Source organism: Antechinus flavipes, chromosome 5 (assembly GCF_016432865.1).
Source record: "Antechinus flavipes isolate AdamAnt ecotype Samford, QLD, Australia chromosome 5, AdamAnt_v2, whole genome shotgun sequence".
NCBI lineage: Eukaryota > Metazoa > Chordata > Mammalia > Dasyuromorphia > Dasyuridae > Antechinus > Antechinus flavipes.
The window spans coordinates 167,741,229-167,754,374 of NC_067402.1; the positions used below are offsets into that span (position 1 = coordinate 167,741,229).

Here is a 13,146-nt window from a genome sequence, read left to right on the forward strand (position 1 = left end):
TATGCTTTCTAGAAATCTAGCATTTTTTAAAAATCCATCTTTTTAAATAATGATTTTAAAACTAGTGGTAAAGAGGTAGTATGTGACTTTACTTGAATCTTGGGAAGATAATTTCCTATCATCATTCCAATGATCCTTCATAGCAACCAATTCTTTTCTATTAAATACAATGAAACCAGGAATGGGCCTCTTCAAGCCAAAGCACACAAAAGAGACTATTAACCAAATGCTGTAGAATATCACTCAATTCAACAGGAAAGTGACAATCTGTTGAAATAAATGAGGAAGCAACTGAGAAAGAATCAGAATGATTTTTTTTCCCCTCCTGGTAAAGTTTGACAATCACTTGTGATTTTCATTATGCCTCAACATTTTTAGATCTAACATATGACATGGAAAAAGCTATAATGACAGCTACCCACACATGAACACACAAATGCATAGCAAAATTATTTGTAATTACTGAGAAATATTAGAAATTACAGAAGAAAAATCTGATCTTATCAGATTTTCCTACCTACATTCTTCTTTAGGTTTTTTTTGATGATTGTTTTGTTTTTCCCCTAAAAAACACAATTAAGACATCAGATAGATTTGGAAAGACTTATAAAGTTTCCAAGCTTACCTAATATGAACTTCCAACTTTTTGAGATTCCCTCAAACCTAGCAATTACTGTGTCACCCACTGTAACAAGATAATATAACTCAAGAAGGTTTATTGATTCACTACTGGCTGTCAAAAAGTTCATTAATCATTTTATATAACTCTTGTGTGTACTTCTACTCTTTCAATCCACTTTGGGCAACCCCTGATGCTATGTGGTCACATAGAGCAGTCTTATACGTTGTTTTCCTGGACCGAGAACTTGAATCAATTTCCTATTACTAGAAATCATAATCTCTTAAAAATCTTCACCCCAAATCCTTTACTATTCCACTATCAAAAATATAAAGCCACAATTCTTTTCAATCACACCAAGGAATAAAAGAATGTAGTCTACTCAATTCATGTTGATATTGGAAAAGCAAATATTAAGCAATAAAGTTAGAAAGCCCAAGCCAATTTTGTAACAAAACCTCTTAAAAGAATTGGCAGATTTTAAATTAGAAAGGATTGTTGAGGTTATATTTCTGTTTTCCTTATTTACAGTTGACGAGACTGAGATCCAAGGACATTTAATGATTTGCTCAAGTTCACATAGGTCATAAGTGGTACTTCTAAGATTTGAATGCAGGACTTCTGCCTTTAAATGAAGCACTCCTTCCAGGCAACAAAGCACAAAATGAACAAATAAGAAACCAGTTCTTTGGAATAACAAGCATTGTGATAGCAAGAAAACATCAGTTAAAAAACAGGCCTGTCGAAATTTATCAGCTTTCAAAAAAAAAAAAAAAAAAAAGAAAGAACGAAAGAAAGAAAAAAAGAAAGAAAGAAAGATTGATGTCACCCAAACTGTCAAGGGTTTTACTACACTTCTAGTCACCCAGGCCCAAAACACTGGGTGTCATCCTTGACTCCTCATTTATATATATCACATATATGTAATCTATTGACAAATCTTGTCCTGTCTATCTCTACAACAAATCCATATATGGCTCTTTCCCCATACTCACAGAACTGCTACTACTCTGGTGTAAGATCTCATCACCCCATACCTATTGCAATAAGTTTCTAGTCATTTATCCTGACTCAAATTTCTCCTCATTCAAATCCATCTCTGCTCATTTGCCAAAATAATCAGCTCTTTCTTATTAAGCTACATTTAGTGCACAAGTAGAATCATTTACTCTGGTGATTCCCTATTACCTGTAAGATCAAATATAAAATAGTCTATTTGGATTTTTCTTTCTTTAAATAATATTTTATTTTTCTTCAATTGCATATTCTTTTTTAAAAATGTCTTGTGTTTTAAGTTTTGAATCTCCCCCACTTTCTGATATGGTAAGGAATCTGATATAGATTATATTTGTGCAATATTATAAAACACTTCCACATTATCCATTTTGTATAAGAAGATGAAACAAAAAAGAAAGAAAGTAAGAAATAGTATGCTTTGTGGTGTAGTCAAAATTTCTCTGGACACATATCACATTTTTTATCATATGTCTTTTGGATTATCGCATTTCTGAGAATACCTAATAATTTACAATTCTTCATCATAAAATGTTGTTGTTACTGTTGCAATGTTCTTTTGGTTCTGCTTACTTTGTTTTTTATTAGTTCATGAAAGTGTTTCCGGGTTATTTCTTAAATCATTCTTCTAGTCATTTCTTATAGCACAATAATATCCTATCAAAGGCATACACTACAACTTGTTCAACCATTCCCCAACTGATAGGGTATTTAGATTTTTTTAATCATTAAAGCTTTTTAGTTTCAAAACATATGCGTAGTTTCCAACAGTCATCCTTGCAATTCTGTGTTCCAATTATTTTTCCCCTGTGTTCCCCCAAAACCTGCCCCTAGAAAGAAATTATTCAATATATGTTAAATGTACAATTCTTCTATACATATTTCCACAATTATCATGCTGAAAAAGAAAAATAACATTGAAAAGGGAAAAATTAGAAAGAAAACAACATGCAAACAATAACAAAAGTGAAAGTACTCAGTCACCACAATCCTCTCTTTTGATGCAGATGGCTCATATAAGTCTCTCCAGGCCTCTCTGATTTTTTTTTTTTTTTTTTTTTTTTTTTGGTGGAGGCAGTTGGGGTTAAGTGACTTGTCCAGGATCATACAGCTAGAAGTGTTAAGTGTCTAAGTCAGGTTTGAACTCAGGTCCTCTTGACTTCAGAGCTGGTGCTCTACCCACTATACCACCTAGCTGCCCCCTGTTGATAATTTTTGATACAACAATAATATTCAGACATTCTCCAACTGATGGGCATCCACTCAGCTTCTAGTTCCTTTCTCTACAAAAAGGACTACTACAAACATTTTTGCACATATGAGTACTTTTCCATTTTTAATGATCTCTTTGGGATATAAACTCTGTAGAGATACCGCTGGATCAAAGAGTATGCACAATTTGATAGTCCTTTAAACATAGGTCCAAATTGCTCTCCAGAATTGTTAGCTCTCTTTACAACTTAACCAGTAATATATTAGTATGCCATTTTTCTCACTCCACTTACAACATTTACTAGTATTTTTCCTGTCATCTTAGTAAATCTAAAAGGTGTCAAGTGGTCTCTCAGAGTTGTTTTAATTTGCATTTCTCTGATTAATAGTGATTTAGAGCATTTTTTCACATGACTAGAAATAGTTTTAATTTTTTGATCTGAAAATTGTATGTTCATATTCTTTCACTATTTATAGATTGGAGAATGACTTGTATTCTTGTAAATTTGAGTCTCTATATTTTTTTAGAAATGATGCATTTATCAAAAATCCTTGCATTTAAAGATTTTTTCCAGTTTATCACTTCTCTTATAATATTGTCTGCATTGGTTGGTTTGCATAAAAACTTTTATTTTTAATTATTAAAGCTTTTTATTTTCAAAACATTTTCATAGATAATTTTCAACATTCACCTTGAAAAAACCTAGTATTCCAAATTTTTTCTCCCTGCTTTGATCTTGTCTTATTTTAATTCTCCCTCAATCTTGTCTGCATTGGTTTTGTTTATACAAAAAATTAAACTTAACATAATCAAAATTATTCATTCTGCCTTCCATAATGTACTCAGTATGTATCCCTCTGCTTTGTGTGTTTTTTTAAAACAAAATATTGTAAGATTCTGGTTTTTAATCCAATCTGTTATCTGTTTCCATTTTATGGGAGTTCATCCCATTCACATTCACAGTTAAAATTACAAACTCTTATGGTATATGAATGTTATAGAATATTATTGTTCTATAAGAAATGGCGAGCAGAGTGATTTTAGAGAGGCCTGAAGAAACTTACATGAACTGATGCTAAGGGAAGTGAGTAAAAAACAAAAGAACACAGTACACAGAAACAAAATTATATAATGATCAATTCTGATGGCTTTTTTCATCTGTGAGGTGATTCAGGTTAGTTTCAATGGTCTGTTAATGAAGAAACCCATCTGCACCCAGAGAGAGGAATGTAGTAATTGAATGTGGATCACAACATAATATTTCAGGTTTGGTTGTAGTTTGCTTGCATTTTAGTTTCTTCCTCATTTTTTCCCCCTTTTTGATGTGATTTTTCTTGAGCAGCATGATAATTGTGGAAATATGTATATAAGAATTACAAATGTTTAAACATATATTGGATGCTCTAGATGGCAAGGGGAAGGGGTGGTAAGAAAGGATGGAAAAAAATTGGAACAAAAAGTTTTGCAAGGATTAATATTGAAAATTATCCATGCATATGTTTTAAAAATAAAAAGCTTTAATAAAAAATAAAATTAATTACTAACTCTGTATCCTGCCATCTTATTTTCCCTAAGTTATACTTTTCTCTTTCTTGCACCCTTTTCCTCATCCCCAGTTTTTTGCTTCTGACCTCCTTCAAATAGCCCTCCCCGTTACAACTCCTCCCCCTTTCTATTTCTGGTCTGCCTTCTATTTAGCCTCCCCCTTTCCTTTTCCCTTTTCTCTCCTACTTCCCTACAAAGTGAGACAGATTTCTCTGTGAAGATAAATATGTCTGATATTCTCTCTTTAAGCCAAATCTGATGAGAGTAAGATTCATACAATGCTCATCACTTTCCCTTCTTTCCCTCAATTAGACCAATTCTAATAGGATTTTTTTGCCTCTTTATGAGAAGTAATGAGAGCTCATTTTACCTCCCCTTTCCTCTTCTTTGAATACAATCCCTTTATCACCTCTACTTTCTGTTTTATATGATCACAATAAAATCAAACTATATCAGTAGCCACTAAGTATTCCATAACAAAGATACAGTTCTCAAGAGTTGAACACATCATCTTCCCATATAGGAATATAAACTTTTTAACTTTTAAAAGAAAGTTCTTTTTTTTCTTTACTTTTTGCCTTTTTATGCTTTTCTTGAATTCTGTATTTGAAGATGAAATTTTCTGTTCAGCTCTTGTCTTTTCATCAGAAATGAATGAAATTAACCACTTTCATTGAATGATCATCTTTCCTCATGAAAGAAAATGCTTAATTTTGCTTTATCATTGATTCTTGGCTGTAATCCAAGTTCCTTTGCCTTTCAGAAATATCATATTCCAGGCCCTCCAATCCTTTAAAGTGGAAGCTGTTATGTCCTGGATAATCCTGATTGTGGCTCCTTGATATTTAAATTATTTCTGATTTCTTGCAATATTTTCTCCTTGATCAGATAATTCTGAAATTTAGCTACTATATTCTTTGGAGTTTTCATTTTGAAGTCTTTTTCAGGAGGTTATTAATAGATTCTTTCAATAACTATTTTACTCTCTGGTTCTAGGATATCATAGAAGTTTTCCTTGATAATTTGCTGAAAAATTTTGTGTTTTTTCATCGTGGTTTTCAGGTAGTCCAATAATTCTTAGATTGTCTCGTCTGGATCTATTTTCTAGATTAGTTGCTTTTTTGAGGAGTTATTTTACATTTTGTTCTATTTTTTCATTTTTTTTGTTTTATTTGATTGATTCTTGAAGTCTCCTTGAGTCATTCACTTCCTTTGTTCAATTCTAAATTTCTAGTGAATTATTTTCTTTAATAAACTCTTTATCTCCTTTTGCATTCGACCAATTGAACTTTTAAATAAGTTGTTTTGTTCATTGGATTTTTTTCCATTTAATAAATTCTGTTTTTCAAAGGAGTTTTTATCTTTTTTCTATTTCATCCGATCTATGTTTAAGGAGTTATATGCATTTTCTATATTGCTAAATCTTTTTTACAAAGTTTTCTTCAGATAATTTCTGTTTCCTTTTCCAAACTTTCCTGAAAATTTTTCATTTCCTTTTCTCATTTTTCTCCTAACTCCTTTTTTTCATTCTTTCAAAGAGCCTTGTGAGATGGAGACCAGCTCATATCAACATTTGGGACTTCATCTGGAAATGATCTTCTTTAGTGCCTTCAGGGCTTGATGTAAAGCAATCTATGATCAGGGTTCTTTTTGATTTTTTGCTCACTTTTTAAAGGTTGAGGTCTTTAGGGCAAAGGGAATATTGTCCCAAGCATCTTCTGGAGGCAACAGTGGGTTTATGCTGCCCTGAGCCAGTGCTGCTGACTTCCCTCCAGTGCTAGCTGGGCTTAGCCAAATCCTGATGTTCACTGTTAGATCTTTGTATTTGCATTGGGTATCTCCCAACTGTCTGCATCCAATGGCTTCTAAAACAGTACAGAGTAGCCAATCCTGATATATGTCTGCTAAGGACCTCCAGATAGATTCCCAGTGAGTGAATGCTATACCATCCTGGGTCCTTGAGGTGGGATAGCACCCCATCCCCACCCCACCCCAACCCCATTGAAACAGTTCTTTTCTGTAGTTTTTCCTGAAAAATCTTCTGCTGAAAATTTATTACATCTTATTTTGCCCATGTTATAGATTTTTGCTTCTGACCACCATCTCCCTCAAACTGCCCTCCCCATTTTTTATCTTCTTCCCCTTCTATTTCTGTTCTCCCTTCTATTATCTTCCTATTTCTTTTCCCCTTTCTCGTCCTACTTCTCTATGGGGTGAGATAAGCTTCTTTGTGAAGCTAAATTTGTCTGATATTCTCTCTTTGAGCCAAATCTGATGATATTACGATTTCTACAATGCTCATTCTCCTTCCTTCTTTCCCTCAACTATAATAAGTCTTTTTAGCCATTATATGTGATGTAATTTATCCCATTTTACCTCCCCTTCCCTCTTATTCCAAAGCAATCCCTTTTCCTCCCATAGCTTCTTTTTTATATCATGACAGTAAAGTCGAATTACACCCATAACCTCTAAGTATACTCCTCAACAAGATACAGTTCTCAAGAGTTAAAATTTGTCATCTTCCCATATGGCGATGTAAACTTTTTAACCTTTAAAAATTAATTATAGGGGTTTTTCTTCCCTTTTTACTTTTTTATGCTTCTCTTGAGTTTTGTATTCAAAAATCAAATTTTCTGTTCAATTCTAGTCTTTTCATCAAAAATAAATGAAAATTCCTTATTTCATTGAATGCCAATCTTTTCTCCTGAAAAATAATGCTTAATTTTGCTGTATAGCTGATTCTTGGCTACAATCTAAGATTTTGTTCACCAGAATATCATATTCTCTTTGATCCTTTCGAGTAGAAGGTGCTAAGTCCTGGGTAATCCTGATTTTGGTTCCTCTATATTTGAGTTGTTTATTTCTGAATGCTTGCAGTATTTTCTCCCTGATCTAATAATTCTGGACTTTAGCTATGATATTCCTTAGAATTTTCATTTTGGGATCTCTTTCAGGAGGTGATCAGTAAATTCTTTCAATGACTATTTTATCCTCTGGTTCTAGGACATCAGGGCTGTTTTCCTTGATGATTTATTAAAAGATGTTGTCTAGACTCTTTTTTTTCTTTGTGGTTTCCAATAATTATTCAATTGTCTCTCCTGGATCTATATTACAAGTCAGTTATTTTTTTCAATGAATTATTTAATGTTTTTTCTATTTTTCATTTTTTGGGTTTTGTTTGACTGATTCTTGATATCTCATTGAGTCATTTGTTTCCATTTCTTCAATTCTAATTTTTAGTTAATTATTTTCTTCAGTTAGTTTTTTTAATCTCTTTTTTCATTTGACCAATTTAACTTTTAAGTGAGTTGGTTTGTTAACTGGAATTTTTTCCATTTTAAATATTCTATTTTTCCAGGAGATTTTTTTTTTTAATTTTACTAAAACTATTCTTTAAGGAATGATTTTCTTAAGATAATTTTCTTGTTTCCTTTTCCAGAGCTTTCATTTACTTTCGCTATTTTTCTTTTTAACTCTCTTTTAGATCCTTTTTGAATTCTTCCAAGAGAGCCTTGTGAGATGGATTCCAATTAATATCACTCTTTGAGACTTCATCTTGAAATATTTTGAATTTAATGTTCCCAGGGTTTGAAGTCTGTTGTTCTCTGAATCTATAAAAGCTTTATCTGGTCAGAGCTCTTTCTGCTTTTTTGGTTCAAGATTAAGGTGTGCTCTTAGACAAAGGAGTGATTGTTGCAAGCTTCCATTATAAGTGATAGGACTGCCCTGGTGCTGGTGCTGCTGACTTCCTTCCTATGCTAGGTGGGCATGGTCAGGTTCTACTTGTTATGTATATTACATAACATTACATGACCATACAAAAAATAAGAATCAGTTTCATAGGAAATAGCTCCTTGATTCTGTTCTATTACTTCAGGTCATAAAGGAAAATTAGCAGGTAACAAGCAACAATAATGTTTTATAAGTTAATCACTTAAGTTTTTAAAAAGTCATTCAGGACAAATCTTTAACATATAGGAAAATAGGGGAAAAGAATAAGAAAGGGTGTTGATAGACACCAGGATTGGGGGAAATGTTAGAAACAAAAAAATTTTGAGGAAAGACATTTTTGATTTATTAAAACCTCTAGGGTTCCAAAATTATAATAATTAATATACCTTTATGACTGAGTTCCCACATAAAACCCAAAATCTTCCTATGACAGCAAAGAAGGCAAAGCACAATATCTTTTCGAAAGAGAAAGGTTGTCCATTTTGAATGGCAATATCATTAAAATCCTCAGCCTTTGATGGAATATAGTTGGGGAACTCTCCTGCCCTTAAGTCATTCTTCTTTCTCCTCTTTCCTTCCTGCTCTGTCTTACTTCTAAAAAAAAAAATTCTTATAGTCTAAATTATACCCATGTGTCAAATGTTGCACTATTTCACAAAGATCAGGTCATATTACATATACTCTAGAGAACAAGTAAATTGTTTTAAAGTTATAAAAAAAATGGCATCTGTGAAGGACTAATTAATAAAGTTAAAAGGCAATAAAGTAGTACAATGATTAAATAACTGCACTTGGAATTAGGAAGAATTGAGTTCAAATTTGTGCTCACACACTTATTATTGTGTCTCAATTTCATTGACTATAAAATGGGAATTAAAAATAGCACCTACTTCCCAGCTTTGTTGTGAAGGTTAAATGGGACAATTTTTGCAAAATGCTTAGCACAGCATCTGACAGTGTGTGGTACTCATAGTAAATGCATGATAAATAATTGTTTTCTTCTTATGTAATTGGGAATTAGAGAAGAGAAGGCTCAGAAGTGATTTAATAAACACTTTAAATTACAGGAAACATTGTCAAAGAAAGAAGTTATGATCGAAAACCCAATGAAAAAACAAATAATTATGAGTTCACTTTTGTGAAACACAAGATAGTTTCACTTATCTGTTCCAACTTTTCCTTATCTCTCTTAAAATGCAGCATAAGAAGGCTCTAACAAGCTCTGAACTCTTTCTTGCAAAGTCTTAACAAATAGGCTAAGTGTGTGATACCCAATGGGAAACACAGGAAGAACACTTTGAGGCATTCTCTAGCTCCTTCTAAGCTCTTTCCTCCATATGAAACGATACTTAAAACATGACACAATCCTCAAATAGATGTTTCACAAAGCATAACATTATACATTTTTTCTGGGTTTAAAAAAAAATCCAAAATCTTAAGATCATAGTTCATAAAAAGACATAAAGATGGCATTTGTGGCTTTCCCAAGAAAATAAGCTTTATAAATTGAGCTGCACTTCAGAATTATTTATATATATCGAGACTTTCTCTTGAAAATAAATCATGGATCTCAAAGGAAACTGCAAAACTGAGCTCTTCTCTGAGAAATGGCCATGTTTCTAAAAGTTATAGTTGAAGAGACCTTGAACAAAATATGGCCCAAGGGATCATTTCTGTTACTGGTACTATGGATAATACATAGTCAGTGTACTGGCCTGACACAAAAGATTAGAAATAAAGTATGACCTGCTTAAATCGGAACCTTTCTCAATCTATCTGTAGACACTATGATCTTGTTCATCTATAATTTAGAAAAATGTCCTCAAATTATTTTTGTGATATGTTTGACAGACCAAAAATAAGCAAAAGGGGAAGACTCTGTTCAAATACTGAAATAGAAAGAACTTTTTAAAACAATATAAAATACTGTTTGCACCTGTAATACCCTCTTCTTCAGATTTTAAAGACATTGGCTAATAGAACATTGGGAAAGATACTGCATTCAGACACTTGTCTTCTCAAAGGGAAAAGGAAGGGAATAAGTATTTATGTAGTACCCACTACTTGTCAGGATTGTGCTAAGCACTTTACAATTATCTTATTTAATCTCTCAGGTAGTCTCTGTTATATAACAACAATAACAACAACAACAACAACAACAACAACAACAACAACAACAAAACCCTGAATGAAACTGAGAACTCATGGATCATCTAATGACCAGGTGCTGAAATTCTTCATTTTATATTTCAGGAATCCAAGAGATAAGGAGGTTAAATGATCTGTATGAGGTCATATAGTTAAGTGGTACAAAGAGGACTTGAAAACAGATCCTCTCAAGTCACATATGAAATTTCAGTAATCAAATTGTTATTTTATTAATATATTAGACTGATATGAATTATTTTTTAATTTAAATTTTTATTTTTATATAGGGAAAAATCAAACATACATTTAACTCAATTTAGTTGCAAGTTTCTTAGTTTTTTTTTTGCCTTTTCCAGCTTAGTAATTGGAGTCACTGATTTCAGACCCAGAGCATTGCCACCCCAATGATGACAGATCTCATTATATCTGTCACTGTAATTCATTTTGATGGCTTCTACCTATTTAGCTAGGATTCCTTTATCTTCAGGGTAAACCTATATGAAGATAATGCTTGTGGAGGTCTTTCTGTGAACCAAGGTGACTGATTTTCCTTTGATAATACAGTAAGTAACCCCCATTTTTTATACAAGGCAGGTAAGAAGATCACTATCTCAAAGGGGCCCATGTCATGAGCCTTACCAACTATGCTTTCTTATTTCTCACCAGGATGATACCAGTGGTAATATCTGCTCTGAATGCAGGTAATCTGTTAGTGAGGATATCTCCATTGCTTGCAGATTTTTGTTCAGCCCAAGACAGCAACCTTTGTTTCTTTTCTTGCTTTATTTCAAGTCTATACTTTTGAATCCCTTTAAAAAATTGAGTAGTTGTCTAATGATGCAAAGCCTGGGTGAACTGATTAGTTACCAGTACTTTCAAACATTTATTTAAAAAAAAGATACACCTTTAGACTCTACAATCTGATATATCTAGTCCCTTTGAGAAATTGAGTAAAGTCCCTTTGGGTCTAGATGCCCAATTGGACCTAATTTGGATCAATGTCCAAGTTCTTGGGCTGATTCTCAAACAAAGGATTATTCACTTTCATGTCTACTGATTCTTTATAATAGGAAGGGCCCGAGACACTTTCTTCCCTTTGTCCTGCTTCTCTTTTGATATCTTTGCTGGCAAAATAAGAAAGCAAGAGACTTATCCTGAGTGACTTTTTTAAACTGAAATGATTAGTTTTTAAAATATTATTATTTGGTTATTACCTCCTAATTTTGCTTCATGACCTGAAGCAACAGGTAAGCATCAAGGAATTTCTTCCTAGGGAATGATTCTTATTTTCTGTAGTATCATGTTTTTCTTTGGCACCTGTAGTTTATAGATTCTTGTTAACAATAATGGTTTATAGATTACATTCAAATTACAAAGATGTGAAATTTCCATGGAAAGTTAGCAAAAATGAAAATATATCTCTATATACATATATGTATGTTTATGTAGATATGTGTTTAAGCTATACAACACACAAATACATATATATATATGTATATATGCATATGTGTGTTTAAATATATGTGTGTGTGTTTGTGTGTGTGTGTTTCCCTGTTCAAATTCATGGTCTTCCTGAAATCTAATACAGACCCATGAACCACAAATTAAAAAGTTCTATCATAATTTATTTAAAATCTTCTTGGGTTACAAATGAATGGTAGACAAAAACATTCAGATAGAATAGACCCTATTGCAATAGATTTCAGTTCAATATGATCACAAGTTGAACTGTGTTATGGGCCAGAACTCTGTACTTAAAACAAGGATTCTTACAAGGTGTTAACTCAGTAGAATTAATAAAGACAATGGTTATCTAGTTTAGCATGGTAATTAAGAGTTCTCTAAGTTCAGTATGATTTATTTAATTTTACAACAATAATGGTTTCCTAGCAATATACTGATTGGTTTATATCCAGTGTAGAGCATATAAGCTGAGACAAAGTCAGCCAGGAGGGGACTGAGAGCCAGATTCATTCAGAGACAGATTCATTCCATCATCCACCTTTGTGGTGGCTGGAGGCTGAAGCACAAGTCTTGGACTCAGAGAGATTCATCACATCTCACACCACCATGGTGGCAGGGCTCTTCTTAGCTTCTCCACTGAAATGAAGACTCCAGAAGGCCTCTAAGAAAGCTAGCCTAGGCCCAGGCAAGGAAACTAGATTGTGAAGGAGATAATAAAGTATTTGGATTTTACACTTGGCTATTCTTGTGATTACTGAACTGAAATAAAGGCTGCTCAAGACCGCCAGAAAACCAACAAGAACATTACAGAAATGACTTCTAGCTTATACCCCTCTGCAGTAAACTTTTGAATCAGTGGTTAAGAGACAAGTTTCTGATTGCCATGGAATTCTTTCGTGGCTCTTGGACACCATGTGGTCATTGAGACCATCAATCCAAGATACCCACTGTTCTTAATTAGCTTTAATTACCTTGGGTCATTCAGTTCCTTCTGTCTCCTTGTTATCTTGGGGGAATAAGGGCAAGCCACAATTAAGACTCTCCACAAACCCACAAACCACAACATTAGCACATGCATTATATACTTTCCATTAATGAAAATTGTGATGTCAGTCATTTCCTATCAGTTTCTAACTGGCACATGAGGTAGTTTCTTTTCACTAGAATTTTTTTTTTTAATATATTTCACCTTCATTTTTAAAAGTGTTAAATGATCTCTCACTTCCTTCCAACATTGAGAAACAAAAAAAAAAAAATCATTATCTCTACAAACATATAGAGGTGAGCACAGCTCTCACATTACCTATGTCAAATAAATTTATATATATATACACATACAAGTATATATTTATATATAAACCTATATAAATGTCTCATTCTAAACTGTGAAGCAATCAACACTCTATCTTAA

The 13,146-nt window shown here is 32.8% G+C and overlaps 1 pseudogene; it reads right to left on the bottom strand.

Annotated features, from left to right (window-relative positions):
* Positions 1 to 10,582: 10,582 nt before the first annotated feature.
* LOC127538650 (60S ribosomal protein L7a-like) lies at positions 10,583 to 12,716 on the bottom strand (annotated as a pseudogene).
* Between the last annotated feature and the right edge of the window lie 430 nt (positions 12,717 to 13,146).